The following is a 10,145-nucleotide window of genomic DNA, read 5'->3' on the forward strand; positions in this document are numbered from 1 at the left end:
GGTCATATGATTGCTTTTCTCTGTATCTATTATTGTAGGGTCTACCTTACAATATAAAGCGCCTCCAGGCAACTGTTGTGATTTGGTGCTGTATAAATATGAATTGATTCCAAGAAGCTTCTTCAGTTCTAAAACCAAAAATGTTCCCTCTAAGCCTGAAGGGAAAGAAAAGGAACACACACATGTAAAGGAAGCTTTTAAAACATGTGGTTATCCAAACTGGGCTTTCATCAAATCAGCAGAGGCACAGAAAAGAAGATCAGACAGCAACGAGGGAGGATCAGGAGGACAAACAGAACAATACTGCCATCCCTGATGTAACAGCTTTATTAGAGAAACTGAGGAGAGTCTTCAAGACTCGGCTGTTAATCTGCATTTGAAGGTCAAAGGTCACTCTTTCGAGGATGCCAGTGTTCACATTTTGGACAGAGAGGACAGATGGTTTGAAAGAGGAGTAAAAAAGCCATTTATGTCCACTGTGAGCGACCATCTTTGAACAGAGGGCGGGGCTAACAGCACCAACTGTCTGCCATCTATAATCCAGTTTTGAGTTCCCTTCCCAGACGCCTTAATGCCCACTCACACCCTGGGCCATCTGACCTCAGGAAATCACATGATAGGGTGGGGCCAGGTTTCACAATGAGCTCACCCGAAATCCTGGCTGATTGTGACCCACACCCGCTTTCACACCTTGACTCGTGTGATTAGGTAGTGGATCATCAGGGGGTCCATGACCCTCTTGGGGACACTCCCACAGGGCTTAAATCTGGGACTCTCCACCATTTGGTTTTAGAACTGAAGAAACTTCTTGAATGAAACATCTTCAAGAAACTTAACGAAGTCCAGACGCTTTTCTTTCCAAGCTGCTTAGACTATGTCTTTAGTTGCTCATGTTTTCAATGTAATTTTATTTATATACCATCAAATCACAGCAGTCACCTCAAGGTGTTTCATACTGTAAGATAAAAACCTTTACTGTTTGAAACGATGATGTTCATTTAGTAAATTATTGTTCTATTAGAGTCAGTAAGAGTGTCGTAGCAGTTGACAAGCGGCTTAGACAACATATCTACTGTGATGTTTGCAGCATATGTACTGTATGGATGCAGCCAGCAGAGCAGACAGTGTTTTTTCTTTCTAAGTGAACAGGACGTGATGAAACGAAGGTGGAAATATGACGCAGTTATTATCACAGACATGTGAACTAACTCTGACCTCCAGACTCATTCTGACAGACTTTTAGCTTGCGAACATCGGGGGCTGCATTAAAGTGAAAAATGTAATTTAATTTTTTCCATCACCACTTGTGTAATCTTCAACATCTAAGTTTTTCATTTCCTGGGCCGCTTACGTCTCTCGTCTCTGTGCAACATCAGGTTGGTGCCAGCTGTGCTTTTATAATGAATTTCTTGTACATAAACCCTCCTTCTGTTCTTTCACTTCATCCACCCGCTTTGACTGAAGTGAGACAGCCTCCAATTAAAACCCAGCATTTCATCTCGCTGTGCACCACACGTCACGTCTCTGGCACATTGGCTTTGTAAAAAGGATGCCCACGCACGCTTTAATTACATTATAAAAGTGCGAGGCCTGACATCTCCGCCACCCCGCCCGGCATAAACCGTGACGGCTCATTCTCGCTGGCTGACAGCACCCATATTTGTTGAGCGAATGGCTTTTCAAACGGCGGCGATTGAGCTTCTAGCTGATGTCACTTGGCGTGTAAGACATGATGAATGAGGTGAGCAGAGGACGGGCTGAAGGGTGATGTACGGCTGCTGACACAGTGTAGGTTCATAAAGTGAAAGTCACGCAGAGAGAGGCGACACAGGGCCGAGGTCCTGACGCCGTCTGGGCGTCACTAAGGCATGCTCTTAAATTTGTCCAGGGTTGCATCGCCCTCTTTTCCCGCTTCCTTCCCCTCAAGGACACATATGATCGTTCCCTCTGCCGCTCAGACTCCTTCTCATTTTACCTCTCGCTGTCTCTTTATGAGTGTGTCTCGCTGTCTTTGTGTCACAGGTCATCAGAACATCTTAATCCAACAGAAATGAAATGAGCTCTGTCTGAATATCCCGGGTGTGAATAACTGCCTGGCTGTAACTGTGCTTTACACTTATTCTTTTGATCAATTATCGATGCTACGTTAATCAAATTATGCTGGAAACGATGGCGTGTTTTCACGGCTCTGCTGCTGCCAGGAGTTCAAACGAAGGCTTGTTGGACCACACTGGTTCGAATTCTTCGTCACAACATAGGAAAACCAGTGCGACACAAAGGATCACAACTGTGAAGGCGACATATACAAGTGCAACAATCAGATGAGCACTGCAGCACTGCAGTAAAACACAGGATGATGATTATCGTTGACTCAACATGAGACAGGAAATAATCAAAGTGTCGGGGAGTTGCACCGCAGGAAGTTTTGATCGTTTGTCTACAGACTGAGACCAAAGTGTTTCCAAACAGAGCTCGGGTCATACATCTTTCTCTGCGAAACCACTCCCAAAGAGCTGTTAGCTGAAGACCAACATATCTCAGCGTAGTGTGCAGCGTGTCCCTGGAAATCTGAGGAAACTGGACAGAAGAAGAAGTGTGAGGCCTGAGAACACTACAGCAGATGGTCACGTCCTTAATAAAGAGGAAAAAAATCCAGCAAAGACCGAACACGTGGACACAGGAGCTTTGTAAAAAGGATCCCACATACACTTTAATTACAACACAAAAGTGTGAGCCCTGGCAGCTGAGAGAGGATCTGGACCTTCAGCCGATCATCTGCTGTTCACTGAAGCCTCATCAGGAATGTCTCAGTGAAGGACGTCAGGAAGCTGTTCTTAAAGAAAGGAAATACTGAGGCATGAAAATGACACAAGAACTGGACTGAAGATCAGAGGACTAGGTCTGATGGAGAGCTGGATCCACATCCTCATCCTGACAGAGAACAGAAGGCAGAAACTACCAAAGAAGAACTTTGAGTTTCCTTCAGGAAGCCTGGAGAACTTTTCCTGAAGGTCCTGACAGAGATGACGGAGAGCTGCTCAGAGTTCAGACTGAGCCAAGGATGAAGCTGCTCACACCAAATATTCATTTCAAAGTTTGTTCATACGTTCACCTCACCGTGTTCAGCTGATAACCATCCACTGCTCTGCTATCACCATCAGCACCGGCAAAGCCTGGACTTGTGCCATGCAGTCATCTGACCCATGGTGTGCATCGCTGAGTTGGGGGCGGGGGCTTGGGTGCCTTAACAAGTAATGGCTCTTCTGGTGGAAGCTTTGCTTGCAGAGTCAGGGACAGAGCTGCTTTTCCACAGTTAATGTTCCCAACAGAAGGACTTTTTTACAGAAAAATGAAATCTGTTTTTGTTGAAAGGCCTAATTATTGCATACAGCTTTCAGGAAATAGCCATAGCCTTTTACTCTGCATCATAAACTCGTCCTGTCTCCTAGCTGCTCAGCTTTGTGCCATCCGGATCGCCGAGTTTAGACGCCAGTCTTCAGTCACTGTTCGTCTGCGTGATCGCTCCGCATCTTTGGACTGACGTTCCTCACTGAGGACGTTTGGTCGTGGTGCTGCTCTGTCTGTGTCAGTGCTGGTGAAGCGGCTCGGGTTCACATGTTGTCAAAGTCTTTCTCATTTTTTTTTACTGAATCTGTTCCATCGAGCTCGAATGACAGGAAGCCGCCATTTTACCTGCATTTCCAGCCTGCAAAGCCAGACTGTTCAGTTCCAGCAGCTGGTGGAAAATCTGAATGAGCTCAGTGACCCTGAACAGCTGATCATGGGAGTCACGACCCTGATCGAGGAGAATAATCGATTATCTCAGAGGCGTCGACTCGAGGTGAAACACACAGCTGCTGTTTTCCTGTCACAGGAGTGTGTGTGTGCGTGTGCATGTGTGTGTGCGTGTGTGTGTGGGTTGCAGCAGCTCCCACTGGAGCACTATGAAACAGACTGAATATATTCCTCTGTGCATTGCCTGCAGTCTTTCACTGAACACCACCATGAATAAGAACACACACACACACCTACAGAGGTGTAGGCAGACACACACGGGGCTGCATAATTTTATATAAAAGCTCAAACTGAGCACACACACACACACACACACACACACACACCTGCAGCCTCCAGTTGCTGCTGACACTCGTGTGGAACAAACTCCATCACCCAGCGCTGTCACCCAAAGTGACAACAGCAGGGTAACGCACTCCGCACGCATACATTAAACCTCGAGACACTCGCCGTGTCTTCCCACTCGCCGCGCTCACGTCTGATTGCTCACATTCTCGTAATGACACGCTCCGTCTCATCGCTCACACGCCGCGCTGCACCTGACACTGAAGCAGCGTCACGTGTAGGTTGACGCTGTCGCAGATCAGGGCCGTGGCGGTTTCCCGTCTCGGCCGAGTGACAGGAACTGCGAATCACCTCCACTCGCGGTTTTACCATGGAGCGGTGACGAAATACCAAACGTGAGCAAGTTTATTTGAGGAGGCGGTCCGCTCAGCGGCCTCAGCTCTGGTGGCTTCCTTGAAGTAAGCGAGCGTTAGCGGCCGCTGTCTAAACAGTGAATTAGCCCCATCCACAGCACAGTTTAGTGCCGACACGCTGCCGAAGAGGCTGTTCACTGAAGAGTGCCGCCGGCAGCAATTAAGAGCACCTAATAACTGCAAGGAAAATCCCCGAGGGAGGCCCATCCCGGCGCTCACACGGCACACGCTGGCGCCGAGCTGGATCGAGTCCCTGGTCGTGCGTGTGAAAAAGAAAAAGGGGATCCTTCTAGAGGACCTTTCAGTGGTACTGACGATCGTTTGTTCTGGTAAACAGCAACGATTACGGCCACGTTTCATCCAGCTTATCTAAACCAATTGGAAGATTTTTTTGCCTTTCAAGTTTGCTCCTCTGCAGCTGTAGTCTCCATGAATTTAAAACCATTACAGTGGATTACAAAGGCACTCCTGCAGCTTAATCCATTTCTCCACTCTCCAGCTACTGTATATGCTTAGCGTGTTAACAACACACAAAGGGCAGCACATGGCTAAATAAGGCTACATGCTCGTCTCCATCTGAGACCACTGTGGTTCTTTTGTTTCATCTTCAGGATTTAATATTCTTTCAAACTGAGATACAACGTTTGGAAAGACGTCCGAGAGCGTCAGTTATCTCGCTGCATAGCAGTAACGAGCTCTTCTGCTTCTCCAAAGCAAACCAATTTCAGCACACGTGTGTGGGTGATTAAAGGCTTTCCTTCATGAAAAGAATGTGCAGTTAAACATTTATTTATTTAGTTATTCTGCACACAGTGTCTTCAAGGCTTTTTGCACATTCCCCAGTAACGCTGATGCTTTTATGGGGCGATCGTGGCTCAAGAGTTGGGTGTTTGCCTTGTAATCGGAAGGTTGCCGATTTGACAGTCTCGGTTGTTGTGTCCTTGGGCAAGACACTTCACCCGTTGCCTACTGGTGGTGGTCAGAGGGCCCGGTGGTGCCAGTGTCCGGCAGCCTCGCCTCTGTCAGTGCTACAACGTAGCTTGCCGTCACCAGTGTGTGAATGGGTGGATGACTGGTTGTGTAAAGCGCTTTGGGGTCCTTAGGGACTAGTAAAGCACTATACAAATACAGGCCATTTTACCATTTACATCAAACAGTGCAAACTGCAGCGTGCATGCTTGGGTTGCTGCAGAAGCAAACAGAGCTGTCAGTCAGAGGTAACTCTAACCCCAGTTTGGGTGCGAGCCTTTCTTCTGGGTTCATCAAATACTTGCAGTTAAGTGAGGTTACCTGCAGGAGCATTTCCACAGCATGCCTAATCCTTACTGAGCGCCTAAATCAAAGCAGACTGCACATAAATGTCAAAGGAAACACCAAGTGTACATGAAGACAACCTAAATAGGAATGCAAAGCTTCCAGATGGGACATGAACTGTGGTCAAAAATCAAACAGTTGGACATTGGCTTTATCCTAAAGAGAACTGCTAGTTATTCCACAACATGCGTCAACCTGCCATTCACACGCATTCATGCGAGTATTTTCACTGATGTATGGGATCACATTCACACTCAGGATTCAGCGTATTGCTCGAGGATACTTTGGCATGGCTCAAACCACCAACCTTCTAATTAGCTGCCTCGGCCACCCATGGAATGAGAATAAGTGGCCGCTTCAGTTCAAGCAATGCAACATTTTGTATTCAGAGCGTGTTTTAATGTTTTCATTTGTTTTGTTGCCTGTTAGAGAAAGACTGAAGTCAGTTAGTGCATTAGCTTCAGTTAGCAACAAGCTAACTGCTCACATAAGGCTGATGAACGGATGGAGTTGTTAAATTGTCGACATATTTCCCTTTCTGCCTCCACCTGGGTTCATTTGGGTTGGACTCAGGTGTGGACCCATGGGTTATGACGTCCATCTGGTTCCTGCTGGATTCCTCAGCTGGCACGTTTACGCAGATAATCTGCTAATCTCCTCTGCAGAGAGTTTACTCTCCTCCACCTGTCTGTCAGCCGGCCTTTGCTGGACCCCACCTGCCACTCAAACTATTTCTCCATCTTCCTCCTCACCCTGGGATTTCTACAAATATGGTTTAATGAAGCCTTTACCTCTGTGTCCATGTCTTCTGTGCTGTTGTGGAAATCCTGACAGCTGGACTTCATGTGCTGTGAAGTCCATCTCAAGCTAACAGTGAAGAGTTTTCAGTTACTGAAGCTGAAGACGCTGCAGTAAATGTCTACAGAGCATCTCCAAGAGAAAACCCGGCATCTGCTGATGTCCACGAGTTCTTCATCCAATCAGTGACTGAGGACGATTTTTATCCAAAACACTAAATTCAAATAAAATAAAATGATGTTGTGCAATTAGTCCCAGCAGGTGTGCTTCATCTTAGGACCGCCCCTCACACCCTGAGCAGGCGGCGCGGGGGCGGAGGTCACCTGCTGAATTAAAGCAGACGTCAGCTGCGCCATGACTGCTTGATTTAAAATCCGCGGTGGCGCCGTCCACAGGTTAAACTCCAAAAACTCCACTGTTGTCCCAACATTTATGGATCCATCTCTACTGCAGAATAAAGTTTAAAAAGCTCTTCACTCTGAGGGTGAACGCTGATCTTTGCCCATGTGACATGACGTGAGTGATAGTGGAGCAGCTGAAGTGGATTTGCCAGCGACAGTTATCCTTTGAAGACGTTTGAGGACCTGCACAAAACCTGAAAGCTTTGCATTTACGATCAGTACTGTGGATCCGTTTACACCAACGACATCAGCAGGTTCGACTCAGCGGTCGGCTGTCAGTCTCTGATCGGCTCTTTCACCAGCGCTCAGCAATTAACCGAGCAGCGATGATGAAGGCAAACACGAGCTGATGAAAGATTTGCTCACAATCAGGCTCCACCAAACAATTAATAAACATTTCAGCTTCAAATTGGACCACATGGGACGCTTTAGGATGCGAGTACTTTTCATCAGATGAATAATTTATCACTCGAATGAAACGACTTCCCTACTGGTTTCTTCATGCTCGTGTGTGTGTGTGTGTGTGTGTGTAAGCTCAGCTACACGCTGACGTTCAGCTTCTAACAGCAGGCTAACTTGGAGCTTGACTGTTATTCACCGGCTGATGCAAACAGGCTGATGCTGTGTGCATGAATGCATATTCACCTCACTCGTATATATATTTATACATATTAATGTGCACCTGTGTGTGTGTGTGTGTGTGTGTGTGTGTGTGAGAGAGAGACAGAGAGAGAGAGAGATGGGGGAGGTGTGGAGTTGGTGGAGAGTGTGAGGAGGCTGGGGAGTGATGGATGAAGAGAAAGATGGAGGGATTATCGGAGTTCAACCCCACACTGTCGATTTTATGTCAGGCCCTCTGCCCCTCAGCTTCAGGCACCGGAGTGCTGAAGACTTCCAGGTTACGGAACATGGATGTGTGTGTGTGTGTGTGTGTGTGTGTGCGTCTGTGTGTTTTACCTGACGGGGCAAATGAGTAATGGTTGCAGGAAAGGAGGAATGAGAAGATGGGAAAGGAAAATGAAGAAAGTGTGAGAGAATAAAAATGAGGGGTGCAAAATCACTGATGGATGGGTCGTTCAAAAGTGATGGTTGGAGGTGACGGAGGGGCAAAAGTGGTGATGGATTGAGATGATGGCACAGAGAGGAAGTCTAAATGAGGTGGAAGTGAAAGAGACGGCAGCGAGGAAATGCAGAAAAAGCAGCAGGCTGAAGGAAAAGAGCAACACACCCTCTACCCCTGCACACACACACACACACACACACTCTTACCCAGCTGTCTCTCCACTCTGTGGGTGAGCGAGGCTGCAGACAGTCGTAGTCCCGGCACAGTTACGGCAAAGAAGCCGGCTGAAGGCTGGAGAGGCAGGAGGGAGGAAAAGACGGAGAGAGGGAGCGAGGGGACGATGTACGGCGGTAGTCGCTCGCCCGCCCGTGCAGCACAGACGTCTCAGTAAGAAGAAAAAGGAGCAACAGACACAACAGCAGCAACTCCTCGTGACCAGAGAGCGAAGCTTTACTCCAGCCTCACACACACACACACACACACACACACACACACTGAGCTCCCTGTCGCAATGACACCGTCAGCTCTCCTCAGGCTGAGTGTGTGAGGTGACAAACGAACACACGGACCTCCAACACCTCCTCTTCCTTCCTCCCTTGCTTCCTCAGCTGTGCCTCCTGCTGCTGTTTGCCTGTTTATCCAGTAACACAGCAGAAACACGGCTGTTCTTCTTCTGCGTCTTTATTCCAGTTAATTATGCTCTGGTGTGCGCCGGCTGCTGGGAAGGCTCTGGTGTCTCCGTGTCCTTCACTGTCGGACTAACTGGCTGCCGCTCCACAGCGCAGAGGCTGGACTGCACTCAGCTCCCCCCCCCCCTCTCTCTCTCTCTGACTCCAGCCCCCTCCTACCTCCCTCTCCCCTCTGCCGCTGAATGTGTCTCCATCCCTCCTTCAGCTCCCTCTCAGACTTTTTCACTCTGAGGGTTGGAGTTTGACTCACTGATAGCAGCTGCACAGGTACCCGACCGCATCACACCCTTTTCTCTGTCTCAGAATGTGTTTGTGCCTGAAAAAAATAGAGCCACTGTGCTACACCTATACGTTTTAGTCAGTTAATTCACGCCGGCAACTTCTGCTGAACCTCAGATGAGTTCATGCACTTCATATGAAAGATTCACAGACTTACAGCATCCGGGTCTGAAAATGAAGCCAGAAGCATCGTAAACCTGCGGTCCTTCTCATGGACAGCAGGGGGCGACTCCTCTGGTTGCAAACAAAACCAGATAATAAAAATGTATTTTATGGCAGCAGTCAACACTTGATGAGTTTATGGTCTCAGCCAGGTCTTATTATTTACCTGATGCTTGTTCGGAGCGTTACTGTGCCGCTAGCATGAAAAAGGATGGTTGGCAGGTTGTTACTGCTTTCTGTAACTCAAGCTGGTGTTTTGTACATACGTGCACCGGGTCATTTACCATGAAGAGTGATGAAGAAAACACCAGGAGTCTGATGCATGTTTGCTAATTTACTTAAAAAAAATGCTAAAACTGTCAAAGCAACGACTGATTGCACTGCCTCGGGGTGGAGGAGGTGGTGTCAGGGTCAGCTGAGTTGAATCCATCCATTTTTTGTTTAGGTTCAGGCACCAACACCAGCCTTAGAGGAGATCACAGACTGGACTGAAATATGAACAAAAGAAGTAATCTATTACACAGTACTCATTACTTTTCTTACAGTAATGCAGTCTGCTACAAAATGACTTTCATTACTTACCTTCAGTGAGTCACAATGTCATGGACCTTATGGCCAAAATGTCTGAGGCACATCATCTACCCTGCACTTTGAGCTTCATGTTGATAAACCCGATGAGTCCAACCATTCTGACTCCACGAGACTCCCAGACCCTGACATGTGCTGTTAAGCATCGTGCGTCGCAGAGGGGTGGTCTTAATGTTTTGGCCTAACTGTATTTCCTCCCCCAGGTCCTCGCAGGTGAACCCGCGCTCGACGAAACTGAGCGACTGTTTCTGTAATGTTCACCTGATGCGCTGCACAAAGCTCAGAGAAAATCTGTCTGTTGCATTCCCAAATGAGCCGAAGCGTGCAGTTACACACTCTGCTGCACTCACACAAACAC

The 10,145-nt window shown here is 47.7% G+C and overlaps 1 protein-coding gene across 2 annotated transcripts in view; it reads right to left on the reverse strand.

Moving 5' to 3' along the window:
• Positions 1-8,886, reverse strand: part of LOC100704734 (glutamate receptor ionotropic, kainate 5) — a 218,909-nt gene extending 210,023 nt beyond the window's left edge. Inside the window, exon 1 of one of the 2 annotated variants that reach the window (XR_003215784.1) lies at positions 8,276-8,886. The gene's annotated coding sequence lies outside the window, so the exon portion shown is untranslated. The remainder of the gene's footprint in view (positions 1-8,275) is intronic. The other variant, XM_019350475.2, reaches the window with a different exon arrangement.
• Between the last annotated feature and the right edge of the window lie 1,259 nt (positions 8,887-10,145).

This window comes from Oreochromis niloticus, linkage group LG22, assembly GCF_001858045.2.
Source record: "Oreochromis niloticus isolate F11D_XX linkage group LG22, O_niloticus_UMD_NMBU, whole genome shotgun sequence".
In the NCBI taxonomy this organism is placed as follows: domain Eukaryota; kingdom Metazoa; phylum Chordata; class Actinopteri; order Cichliformes; family Cichlidae; genus Oreochromis; species Oreochromis niloticus.